The 13129-nt window shown below is 36.8% G+C and overlaps 2 long non-coding RNA genes across 2 annotated transcripts; both read left to right on the forward strand.

Annotated features, from left to right (window-relative positions):
- The first annotated feature begins 648 nt into the window (after window positions 1-648).
- LOC116026032 lies at window positions 649-10072 on the forward strand. The gene is made up of 2 exons (XR_004099763.1): window positions 649-748; window positions 9883-10072. It is a non-coding gene; the product is annotated as an uncharacterized LOC116026032 (long non-coding RNA).
- On the forward strand, window positions 1556-9271 carry LOC116026029. The gene is made up of 3 exons (XR_004099760.1): window positions 1556-1614; window positions 1722-1788; window positions 8976-9271. It is a non-coding gene; the product is annotated as an uncharacterized LOC116026029 (long non-coding RNA).
- Window positions 10073-13129: the final 3057 nt, after the last annotated feature.

A 13129-nucleotide genomic window follows, 5' to 3' on the forward strand; every position in this document is an offset into this window, starting at 1 on the left:
CAAGGCGGCAGTACGAACTTGCGGAGGAAGATCGCGGTGGCCTCTCTTCCGTTCGCAGCAGGCATGGCGCCCTCTGTTCTCCGCGGCGGCAGTGGGGCGAGGCGATGGTAACCCACAAACATTACCTTTTCAATGGAAGCTGACGCCTCCCCTGTTTCTTGGCGATGCAAGGCGGCGGGTAGAAGCGACGGTTTTTCCTTCGGCGAGTTGGAGCAACAGTGACAGCGGCGGAGCTCGGCAACGGAGGTCCTTCCTCCGTTCACAGCAAGAGTAGCAGAACGGTGCGGAGCACTGTGGCGGCAGAGTCTTGTCCGTCTTGGGAGGCCGGCAGAGCAGCAAAGATCAATAGCCAGTGGATGCAAAACTGATCACAACGGGGCGCTGCGGTCTAGTGGTGTGGTGCGTGGCTTGTGAGCTGGTTGGCGTGAGTTCAAACCTAGGAGTAAGCAGAATGTTTTAAGGTAGTGTTTTGGTTTATTATTAAGTCTAAAGTTTTTGTATTAGTTATAATAATATAGTTTAAGATTAGATTAAGTATAATTCTTATGGTCATATTATATTAGTCTTGAGCATGGATTATAGGATTATAGGTTATAAGGGACCGATTGGGAATATCAATGTCGTTGTTATTAATAGTCTTAGTAACGGTATTAGATTATATTAATTCTTCAGGTTCGTGATTATGAACCGAGCTTTGAGTTTGACGTTGCTTTGGATTAAAATGCTTTGGGTTAATTACGCTTCAAAGGTAACCATCCATGTCCATCAAATCTATTTTATTCACCTATTCTATATATAATGATCTTGGTGTTGGAAATCCTGAAATTTCTTGTTATTTGGCCTATTTCTTGGATGTATTTTGTTGGTTTTTATCTTGATCATTTGTCTTGTGTTGTATGATCAATGATGTTATGGATTTCCCTATTTTTGGACTCTAAATGGGATGAAATGTGAGTGTATTTGTGTAACCCCTCGTATTTTCCGATAAGTTTGAGGTTCGGAAAATAGGTCTTTAAGTTATGACATTCATGAAATGATCGCTCGATGCTTCAAAGGAATTTTTATAAGTGAGTATAGTTGTTATTAAGCTGCGATCTACGTACCGGTCACGAACCGTAAGAATTTTAGGAGCTGGTATTCGGACCCGATTATCCTAGGAAATGAATTATTAGACACCATACTATTATTCTTGAATTTCCTATTCAATTAAATCAGCCCATAGCAGCGAAAATTTATTTTGATCGTAACATCGCAGAATTCCGCGGTGTACCGAACCTAGCCCAATTTTGAGTTTTAGACTGGAATAAATTTTTGGGTTCGAGAATTATTTGAATTGAATTAGTTTCTACCGAGAATTCATCTGATTTAATCCCAATCAGTCCAAGCCAAGATATTTTTATGATCAAACCACAAGACTTTGACACATGTCACAAATTTTCACCACATGTTCCATTCTTATCCCATAAGCCAAATGGGAAATATAAAAGCAATTTCCCATTTCTTCAATTCTTCATTCCCATGTCGTGAGGAGAGAGAGAGATGATTCCATTTCCATCTTCTTCACAAAGCTTCAATTTCCATGGCAAATTCCTTCACATCTCTCAATTTTATTCGGTAAATCTTCGATTTTATTCGGTAAAAAGCTTTGTATTCCTTCCTAGATCATGAATCTAAGCTTAGTTTCTTTGTATTTGTTGTTATGGTGTTGATTTTGATCCTAGGGTTTAAGGTGAAATTTGGGGAAAAGATCCAAAATCCATCTTATGGTGTTAGAATGCTCTCAAAGAGGTAAGGAATTCCCTTAAGTTGGTTTAGTCACTTGAAATTAGATAATTGATTATTTGGTTGAAACATGGTGTTTTGGAGCTTTGGAAATATTTTTGTATACATGTTCATAGCTTGGATATGCTTGTATATGTTATATTTATGTCCATATAGGCTTATACTTGTGAAAATAGTGAAAGGAAATCAGGGTAGATTCTGGCAGTAACTTCCGAGATTTATTGGGAAAAATTGGTAAGGTATTTTGATCCTATTTTTTTTTGGACATGTAGTTCTATAAGTGTAGAACCTACATATAAAATTTCATAATGATCGGAGTAGTATAAGTATGGTTTTCGAATTGTTTTCCAAAACTGGTCCAGAGAGAGGAAAATTCCGGACAGCACACTGCCAAGGGCAAAAATGGAATTTTCTGTGTTAATTCGTGAACCTAGATGACCAAAAACTTTTTATGAACATCAAGTACTATGAGTTAGGGTTCTACCATAAAAATTTCAAGTGAAAAAGAGTTCGGGAACTATTTTTACCGGCTCAATCTTTCGAACTGCGCCAAGCTGAAATTTTCTGAATTATGCTTAGTATGATTATGGATGTGTTAATGATAATTGTGAGGTAGTTAGTGAGTTAATGGTGATCAGGTGATGCTAAGGACGTGGATTAATGATGGAGATTAAATGATAATCTCATGATTTTTGGGTTATGGTTAGGCAATGACCTTACCTATTAGAATTTATATATGTTAGGATGTACGATATCCTCAAGTTATGATCTAATGGTGTTGATCATGGTGGAAGTTGTCAATGGAAATAATGACAATGACAGCTATCTATTATTAGTTAATGGTGGGGACGATAGTTGAGGATGCTGGTTGTTTTAAAGTGTGAGATGGACATATGAAGTGTATTCAAAAATGTTTATGAAAACTTACGTTGAAAGACGTATGCTATTTTGGTATAAAGGTTGTCAAAACCTTTTTTTTTTTTTTTTGAGGAAAATACCTCACTTGATTATTGTCAGAAAATGATGTTTGAAAAGCCTGCGGGCACTGAAAGTATTTTGAAAATCCTTCAGAGGCTAATGAAGTAGCCGATTTCAAGTATTGGACTCATTTGTGAAATATGTCCAAATGAGATGATTTGTTGTAAGAAAACTGAAGGAAGGATAACGTTTTCAAAACCGTAGTTTCTAAAGTGAGTGAGGAGGACCTTGATTGACCCACGGGTGGCTTTAAGTGCCCATGGCCCAGTGGTCGTTATATTGTTAGAGCGAAGTCTATTCGCCGTTATGTCGTCATGTTGGAATAAGGAGAGGTGCCCACGGGAAGGCTTGAGTGCCACAGCCCGGGGTTGGGATAAGGGAGGAACCTACGGGAGGGCTGGAGTGCCATGGCCCGAGGTTGTAGGCCTCACTCTTACTATATGAAACTAAGGAAGTTTTAAAGACGAGAAAAGAGTTATTTTGTAACGTCTTTGAGAAAGAAATGATTTTGTCTTACGAGACGAGTGGATGTTGTTTCACTAAATGTTTTCAAACCTTTGTCTACTTTTAAGTGACAAATGGATTTCCTTACTTAGCCGTCGCGCTAACTGCACTTCAATGTGTTCTTATCAGTTGCAGATTAGTGTGGACTCCAGTAGTCCGATGAGCTCTAAACAGGATGGAAGTGGATGTCGATGTTGTAAGTTTAGCCTGTGCACTTAGAGTGAAGTTTGTCAAAGAGGTGATAGAATTCACTCTAGGTGTGGCGGTAGCACCCAGTTTTCCGCTGATAAGATGTAAGCTTCCGCAGCATATGAATACTGATTTGTAATAAATGTAAGAGTTGAAAATTGGGGTGTTACAATTTGGTCTGATTTTGTATTCTGGAAGTGGGATTTGTTGATCTGGGTTGAACTGTCTCTAGAAGGGATTTGGGTTGGCCTTGCGGAAGACCTGAACGGCACAATGTAACCCGCGAGGGCGATCCGCAAGGTGGCGACGATNGACATGTAGTTCTATAAGTGTAGAACCTACATATAAAATTTCATAATGATCGGAGTAGTATAAGTATGGTTTTCGAATTGTTTTCCAAAACTGGTCCAGAGAGAGGAAAATTCCGGACAGCACACTGCCAAGGGCAAAAATGGAATTTTCTGTGTTAATTCGTGAACCTAGATGACCAAAAACTTTTTATGAACATCAAGTACTATGAGTTAGGGTTCTACCATAAAAATTTCAAGTGAAAAAGAGTTCGGGAACTATTTTTACCGGCTCAATCTTTCGAACTGCGCCAAGCTGAAATTTTCTGAATTATGCTTAGTATGATTATGGATGTGTTAATGATAATTGTGAGGTAGTTAGTGAGTTAATGGTGATCAGGTGATGCTAAGGACGTGGATTAATGATGGAGATTAAATGATAATCTCATGATTTTTGGGTTATGGTTAGGCAATGACCTTACCTATTAGAATTTATATATGTTAGGATGTACGATATCCTCAAGTTATGATCTAATGGTGTTGATCATGGTGGAAGTTGTCAATGGAAATAATGACAATGACAGCTATCTATTATTAGTTAATGGTGGGGACGATAGTTGAGGATGCTGGTTGTTTTAAAGTGTGAGATGGACATATGAAGTGTATTCAAAAATGTTTATGAAAACTTACGTTGAAAGACGTATGCTATTTTGGTATAAAGGTTGTCAAAACCTTTTTTTTTTTTTTTTGAGGAAAATACCTCACTTGATTATTGTCAGAAAATGATGTTTGAAAAGCCTGCGGGCACTGAAAGTATTTTGAAAATCCTTCAGAGGCTAATGAAGTAGCCGATTTCAAGTATTGGACTCATTTGTGAAATATGTCCAAATGAGATGATTTGTTGTAAGAAAACTGAAGGAAGGATAACGTTTTCAAAACCGTAGTTTCTAAAGTGAGTGAGGAGGACCTTGATTGACCCACGGGTGGCTTTAAGTGCCCATGGCCCAGTGGTCGTTATATTGTTAGAGCGAAGTCTATTCGCCGTTATGTCGTCATGTTGGAATAAGGAGAGGTGCCCACGGGAAGGCTTGAGTGCCACAGCCCGGGGTTGGGATAAGGGAGGAACCTACGGGAGGGCTGGAGTGCCATGGCCCGAGGTTGTAGGCCTCACTCTTACTATATGAAACTAAGGAAGTTTTAAAGACGAGAAAAGAGTTATTTTGTAACGTCTTTGAGAAAGAAATGATTTTGTCTTACGAGACGAGTGGATGTTGTTTCACTAAATGTTTTCAAACCTTTGTCTACTTTTAAGTGACAAATGGATTTCCTTACTTAGCCGTCGCGCTAACTGCACTTCAATGTGTTCTTATCAGTTGCAGATTAGTGTGGACTCCAGTAGTCCGATGAGCTCTAAACAGGATGGAAGTGGATGTCGATGTTGTAAGTTTAGCCTGTGCACTTAGAGTGAAGTTTGTCAAAGAGGTGATAGAATTCACTCTAGGTGTGGCGGTAGCACCCAGTTTTCCGCTGATAAGATGTAAGCTTCCGCAGCATATGAATACTGATTTGTAATAAATGTAAGAGTTGAAAATTGGGGTGTTACAATTTGGTCTGATTTTGTATTCTGGAAGTGGGATTTGTTGATCTGGGTTGAACTGTCTCTAGAAGGGATTTGGGTTGGCCTTGCGGAAGACCTGAACGGCACAATGTAACCCGCGAGGGCGATCCGCAAGGTGGCGAACGGCACAATGTAACCCGCGAGGGCGATCCGCAAGGTGGCGACGGGCACAATGTAACCCGCGAGGGCGATCCGCAAGGTGGCGACGATTGGCTTGGGCGGAGGAGGGTGGTCCGCCGAGGGAGGCCGTCTCCTTCTCGCGGAGGAGACTGGCGGAAGGCAGTGATCCGTGAGGGTGTTCCGCAAGTTCACTGGGAGTTGATTTCCAGTGAACGGTTTCTCTGTTGTTTTTGTCTGTTGTTCTCCTTTGTTTCTGATTATTGTTGGATTGTTTTGTTGGGTATTTTACCATGTCTTTGGAGTATTTATTCATGTCATTTATTGGGTATTTTATACCTTAGCTTGGAGTATTGATTCATGTCTTTGGTTTCCATTTTTGGTATTCTTGATCTATTGATCCTTTGATTCATTATCTGGGAGTTGGTTTGTGTTCATATTTGAGATGAACACTTTGTTTTGGTTGCTTTGAGTGATGTTGGAGTATGAGGTTGTGATGGTGGTTTGGTTGAGGTTGTTGGTGGTTGTTGGCTACTATTGACTGTGCTACTATTGACTTCTGACTTTGGACTTCGGTCCCTGTTGTGACACCTGAAAATTTCTGATCCCAATTCTATTTATTTGAATTTCCAAGTTACTCCTGTTATTCCTCAATATTCATTTAGTCCTTCAACCATATTCATTGAACCCTACTCCTATATTCATTTGAGCCATGAGTCATTTCTTTTGGACCAATAAATCCTTGTACCATACAATATTTTTTTTTTTTTGAAGTATATGAGATATATACTAATAATATTTTTTTATATATATATGAGTATATATGTATGATACAGTATATATACACACATTAATTATTTTTGTTATATGTATATATGGTACGTATGAACACATAAAGATTTATATACTCCAATTTATCTATACATTATATATATAATTATTATATGGACCATGTATTCATAACTATACTATAATATATATGTTTATATTAAATATTATCCAGCCGTATACATATATATTATATGTGTATATGTATATTAGATTTATCTAGAAGATCATGGATTATTATCTTATTAATAATAACATCTAATATTTTAAATTGGAGGTTACTATTTCTAATTGGAGGTTACAAAGTCTATATTTTATGACCAATTTATTCTCATAACTCCAATTGGTAGATAAGGTGATGATTTAATCTCCTTCTTCCTTCCCCACTCTCCTTGACCGATCATTCCTCCAAACAAGAAAAAAAAAATTTCCTTTTGCTTCTTCTTCTTCATTTCGGCATTCAATATATTTATATATAAAAAAAATTATTCTTTCTTTCAAATTCTCTTCAAAGAGTTGGAACCATCCTTCTTGGCTAGAGGAGACATTGAACCTTTGAAGGTTTAAGAGAAATATTAGAAGAATTAAGCCGTCCAAGTAAGTGGGTTTGTTCTCCTTTGCTTGCCCTAAATTTCCATGTTTTAGTAGAAAAACTAAAACATATGTATTTGAAGCATGAATTTGATATGCATCTTAATTGTGAAATTGATTCATGAAAAGTGTTGTTTTATCCATGAACTTTGATCCAAGAAATTGTTTGTATAGCTATGTGAATTGTGTATAATTTCTTTTATTTAAGTATATACTATGTACGTATGAATCTTATAAAAAAAATTATATTTAATTTATCTTAATATTACGTATGAGTATGTATATATTCTTATGAATATGAATTCATGTTTAAAGAGGAACGTATGTGTATATGTGAATACAATTACTGTAGGTATATATGTATATTTTAAAAGAAAATATATTTTGTTATGTACTGTACGAATATTGTATAGTTAACCTTGTATATTATTTTAAGATTTTATAAATATATTGATGTAGAATATGGTTGTACGTATGCATATATTTATTTATATACTATATGTACCGTATACATATATCAAGTAGTATTTACCGTATGTATATATTTATTATATATATATGTACCGTATGTATGCCTATGTGTATGATGTATCGTATGCTTATATAAATAGGTGTATCTGTAGTAAAGTATAAATATAGGTATATATTTGAAACCGTATATAATATATATATATATATATATATATATATGTATTATTTTCAGAAATACTATAGGTGTATATATTAAATACCGTATATGTTTTATCAAATTTTATTATTATGCAAAAATGGTGAAAATTTAATTTATATGTGTAGTGTAAGGATGTTGTACGTACGTATGTATTCATAATTATAATAATAGTAATAATAATAATTATTATTATTATATTCTCTTCTTGCAAAGTTGCGTACGTGTAGTTATAAAAAAAATATATTTGTTTATTCAATGCCGTATGTATTAGATGTTTATATGTATTGCTTACCTTGCTTAAGTATATATTAGACCGTATGTATGTATACGGGCATTGTGGTGTATTTGTGTTCCTACTTGTGTTATGGGATTCATACTTATAAAAAAAAAATTTTGAAATTTGTATTCAAATCTTTTCTATGTGTATAATGGTATTTGATTTTTGGAGTACAAATGTGGTTATGTGTACTTTATTCATGAAGAAGTGAACTCTTGAACTTAAGGGCCATGATTTAAATTATGAATCATTTTATTTATTTATGAAAAAAATATATTTGAGGTATACTTAATATTTGAACTCCAGTCTGAGATTTTTGATAAATTTATTTTGGACCAAATGTGATTAAAGGATCTTTTCAAAAATGTCATTTTTGTAAGATTGAGAATTGAGGATTAACAAATTAAAAATATTTCCTTGCCAATTTATTGATGAGCAAAAGAAAAATTTTTCAATCATAATTATTTTCAAGTTATGGAAGCTATATTGTGTAATTGCGAAATTGTGAATATGTGATTACTTTATGTTGAGGGGTACTCGGTAGAAACAATCCACGGGTACTAGGGCACTATGGTGTGTCCTGTTGAGACGGGTCTGTGTACCCTAATTTCAGGAGTAGTCAGTAGAAACTTTATCCTGGCTACTAGGGCTGGTAACTTCCCGTTGAGGCTTGGAATCCTCATTCGGGGGTGTGCACACTTAAGGTTAGAGTCCGGTTTCCATTAGAAATGGGAAATGTGTAGAGTGTTCGGTTGTGTGGGAAGCACCGTTCACTAGGGCCTAAAGATAAAGGACCCTGTCCCATTTATGTGTGATTGATGCGCTTCCATATGTATTTTGTGGTATGTATTTTGGTGGTGTGCAAGTGTGGCACAAATATAAAGTTTATAAGAAAATTTTATAAGTGATGATATTGTGAAAAGTTCTATATGATTACTTTACCTTATACTTACAAAATTAAAAATATTTTTAATATGGTATTGCAGCCAAGTTGAGCAATTGGTAAAGTATTTTCCCTTATCAAATAATTATTATTAAAATTATTTTTATAGGGGCAAGCAGTCCCTTACTTAGCATGTTATGCTAACCCCTTTCTCTTTGATATGTTGTTGCTGTTGCTTATTTGAGTAACAGGAAATAGTTGATGAAAGATGCAGTGGCAAGTGCACTAGGATGAGTTGCAGTTGGCTTTGGGAACTTAGTGATTAAATTTTTGTATTCAGGACTTGTTTTAAGATCCTATTGATTAAGACTTATATTTGAGAATTTATGAGTTATGTTTTGTGGTTTAGCCTTAGCACTTAGGTTGATTAGTTGCCTAAGTGTGGCGGTAATACCCTCAATAAAGTTTGTAAGCTTCCGCATTTTGAATTATGTTTTAAGAATTACTTAATTAATTGGTGAAAATAAGAAAAAAAAAATAGGCCGTTTTTGGGGGTGTTACACCTGTGATTGGGTTGATTACCCCTGTGATTGGACTTCGGTCCCTGTGATTGGACTGTCGGTCCCTGTGATTGGACTACGGTCCCTGTGATTGGACTTCGGTCCCTGTGATTGGGCTCATCACCCCTGTGTACCGGTTTTTCCGGGATTGACTCTTGACTTCTGACTTCTGACTATGTGGTTTGACTTGGTTTGGTGGTTGGTTTGACTTGGTTTGGGAGGTTGGAGTTGGGGTTCTTTCTTGGTGGGTTGTTGTGAGTCCCTTGTGTTATTCGGTTGATATCTTGTTGTTCTCGTTGAGTTTGGGTTGGTTCCTTTTGGATTGTTGTTCAGTTGGTATCTCGGTTGTTGGTTCGTTATTGCATTATGCTTTCGTTGTTGGATATTGGTTTTGTTTGACTGAGTCTTGGTTTATGATTCGTTCAGCTTATCGTTGTTGAGTATCTGTTTTGAACTATTGAACAGTTTGTTGGTGTTTATATTCTATATGGGTGTGTAAACCTATTTGCAAACTTATATGTATATCTATACTTCCTTGCGGGTGTGAATGGTGGTTACTTAGCAGTCTTTTGCTAATGGTTCTTTGTGTATTTTCCAGGGTTGCCTTAAAGCCTTTGCGTGAGCGCGATAGAGATATACCCGTATGAGGAGGCTTAGATAGTGGCTATGTTTTTAGACTTATGCTTTGGCCTGTGTGCCGCTTTGAGAATTCTATGTACTTTGGTTTAGTTGTTGGATGTTTTGAGATATATTTAAGGATTATCGTTTATACAGTTCAGCTTTTATGGTTAGCCTGTGCATCTAGGTTGTGTTACCTTACCTAGATGTGGCATGACGCCCTTAAGTTTTAAATTCGCTTCCGCTATGTTTGGTTTGTTGGTTGAGATAGGCAGCTGTTGTGCTAAGTTTTATCTATCTCAGCCTGTGTGAGGTTGGGGTGTCACAGTTGGTATCAGAGCCTGTGTTGAGGTCTGAATAGAGATCCTAGGGTTGAACTTTTGAGACTCTAGGACTTGATCAATAGCAATTAAGATGTTTGAGAATCCTAGAATGTGTGAATTCTAGGAATCGCGGTGAGGACATGCCTTGTTTGTTTATATTGTTTGTGCTTTGCTAACCTCGTTGTTTGCAGCTTGCGGCTCGTCTTCTCGGGTAAGTGTTAACCGCTTTTAGTTAAGTCGCTTCGTTTTAGTTTTGCCTAGAAGCCTGCTTTAGATTAGGAATGAGTAGTTAGATGGTACGAGACGATGGATAGCTCCGTGTGCGTCGAAGCAAACAGAAGATCGGGCGGCTCGACAAAGAAGACCAATCTACTCGCGGTTTAGAGTCAACGACAGCGGTCTACGTTCTTCGGGAGTAGCGTCTTCGCGCGTGTAACATCGTCTGCAAGATCTTCGTTCACCTTAAGACTTGAAGAACACGTTCTGTGTAGTTGGAGTTCAATGCAAGATAAAGAAAGCAATAGGAGCTCGAAGACTGAAGACTCGAAGACCCTCGGCCTTGAGGGAGCGACAACGGCGGGTGCCAAAGCGTTAAGGAAGAGTTAAAGCACGCCAAGTAGAAGCTTCCGGACCAGCAATAAAGAGTCTCGTGCAAGCTAAGCTCGGATTTAACGTACATGAAGAACTATAACCCGAGGTCGTGATTCGCGAACCTTAAGGTAGTCCTACCTACCCCTGAAGCGGCTACGAAGGAACGAGTTAGAAGTTGCAACCTTCAAAACAAAGAAGACTAAGTCAAGTGGAAAGGAAAAACTTGGACGCTTAAGATCCCCGAAGATAAGAAGAAATGCCATAAGCAAGTGGGGTATGACTCCGTGAAGTGGACCTCGTGTAACCTACTCGGTGTACCTTCGAAAGTAATCCCCTTGTGCAAGAGCTTAAGGAAGTAACATCGGTTTCTAAAGATCACTATTACCCATAAGCGAACCTCCTCTCAAAAACCGGGCGATACCTTTCTAATCGAACCTATCCTCTCATAAAGCTTCCTCAGAATTCTTTCGTTCTGCACCAGTCAGCCATCAACGATTCATCACCTTCAGCCTCTTTTGGAGAGATAAGGGTATGCGAACCGTAGCGGAGCTTATTCGGATCTCAGGTCCATGTTGCGTGGGAAGCAAGGCAAGATCTATTAATCAGTCAGAGTGTCGTAACCGAATCATCAACCCGAAGAAATCGTTTAGAGTTGAGAGACTCCTTGACCTTCCTAAAGCCGAATTTCTCTTAGTTCCTTGAAACCCCAATTACCCATCCATTAGGAAATCCCTTCTCTTTATTCTAATCAGTATTCCTATCTATTCTTGGAAACTAAATTCTCCTTGATTCTTGAAACTCTGAATGCCTTCTTGTTGAAACATCTCTTCTACCTGTTCTAAGTCTCTTCCTCATCTTCGTTTGAAACTGAATTTCCCTTTCCTTGGAGGAATTGTATACCCTATCGTTAAAGAATCCTCTATACTCTCCTAGACCTCATTGCTATCGTTCCTCAAAAACCGAACTTCTCTCATTTCCTTGGAAATTGTATATCCTTTCGTTGAGACATCCCTCCAGCTTATTTAAGTCTCATTTTGATCTACTTTTGAAATTGAACTTCTTTCTTCCCTTAAAAGAGTTGTATACCATATCATTGACAAATCATTTCTGTCTTTCAAAATCCCGTTCTTAACTTCTCTAGAAACCTGATTCTTCCCTTCCCTTGAGTAAGTTGAATGTCCTACCGTTGAGAAACTCGTTCTGCGTTTTCAATCTCATTCTTATCTTCTTTCAAATTGAATTTTCTTTCTTACCTTGAAGAGTTGAATACCTTATCATTGACAAACCGTTTCTGTCTTTTGAAACCTTATTCTTAATCCCTTTTGGAATCTAATTTCCTTCTTTTCCTCGAATAAGTCAATACCCTATCGTTGGAAAACTCTACCGGTGTTTTCAATCTCACCTTACCTGTTCTCGAAGCCAAGTTCTTTTCGTTCTTTCTCTTTTGTTGAAAGAACTTGAGGTCCCCTTGAATTGAGAAATACTTTTGGCCTCTTTGAACCTAGTCCTTATTTTCTTTCGAAGCCGAGTTCTTCTCTTCCCTTTAAAGAACTTGACATCCCTTTTATTGCAAAAATCATTTCCATCCGCTCGAGTGTTGTTCTCGCTTGCTTCTTGAAACTATCTTGTGCAAGGTGACAATCTTATGTCCTAAATTGTAACCTTGATAACCTTTAATTCAATTCTTAACCGATGTTGTTCTTGGACCTTACACCTTAAACCTTTCATTCTTTTTTTTTCCGTTGGGTCAAAATTCTAACCGGGCGTATATATGATACATTATTTTCCCTATATGTACTATCGTACTAGTTTTAACTCTCTGTCCCCAAAACGTTTTTTTTTTTTTTCTGAGCTTCGGGGACGAAGCTCCTTTTAAGGGGGGTAGAGTGTAACACCCCGAAAATTCCTACTACTCTTTTGAATATTATAAGGGGTTATTTCTTATTAAATAATTATTTAAATAATTATAAGTATAATTATTTCCTATGGGCTTGGGATTATATACTCTTGTATATATATATATATATATATACTTGGGATTATATACTCTTGTATATATATATATATATATATATAGTTTATTGATATGATAAAGTCCATAGCCCAATATTTCTATAGTTATATAGATACATATAGTTCCTACATAAATATTTTCTATAGTTATATAGATACATATAGTTCCTACATAAATATTATCTATAGTTATATAGATACATATAGTTCCTACATAAATATTATTATTGAGCCCATATAAATTATATTTACTTAAGACTATACTAAGCCCATAATTATAAATTTATTTTATAGGCTATG

Source organism: Ipomoea triloba, chromosome 7 (assembly GCF_003576645.1).
Source record: "Ipomoea triloba cultivar NCNSP0323 chromosome 7, ASM357664v1".
In the NCBI taxonomy this organism is placed as follows: Eukaryota; Viridiplantae; Streptophyta; class Magnoliopsida; order Solanales; family Convolvulaceae; genus Ipomoea; species Ipomoea triloba.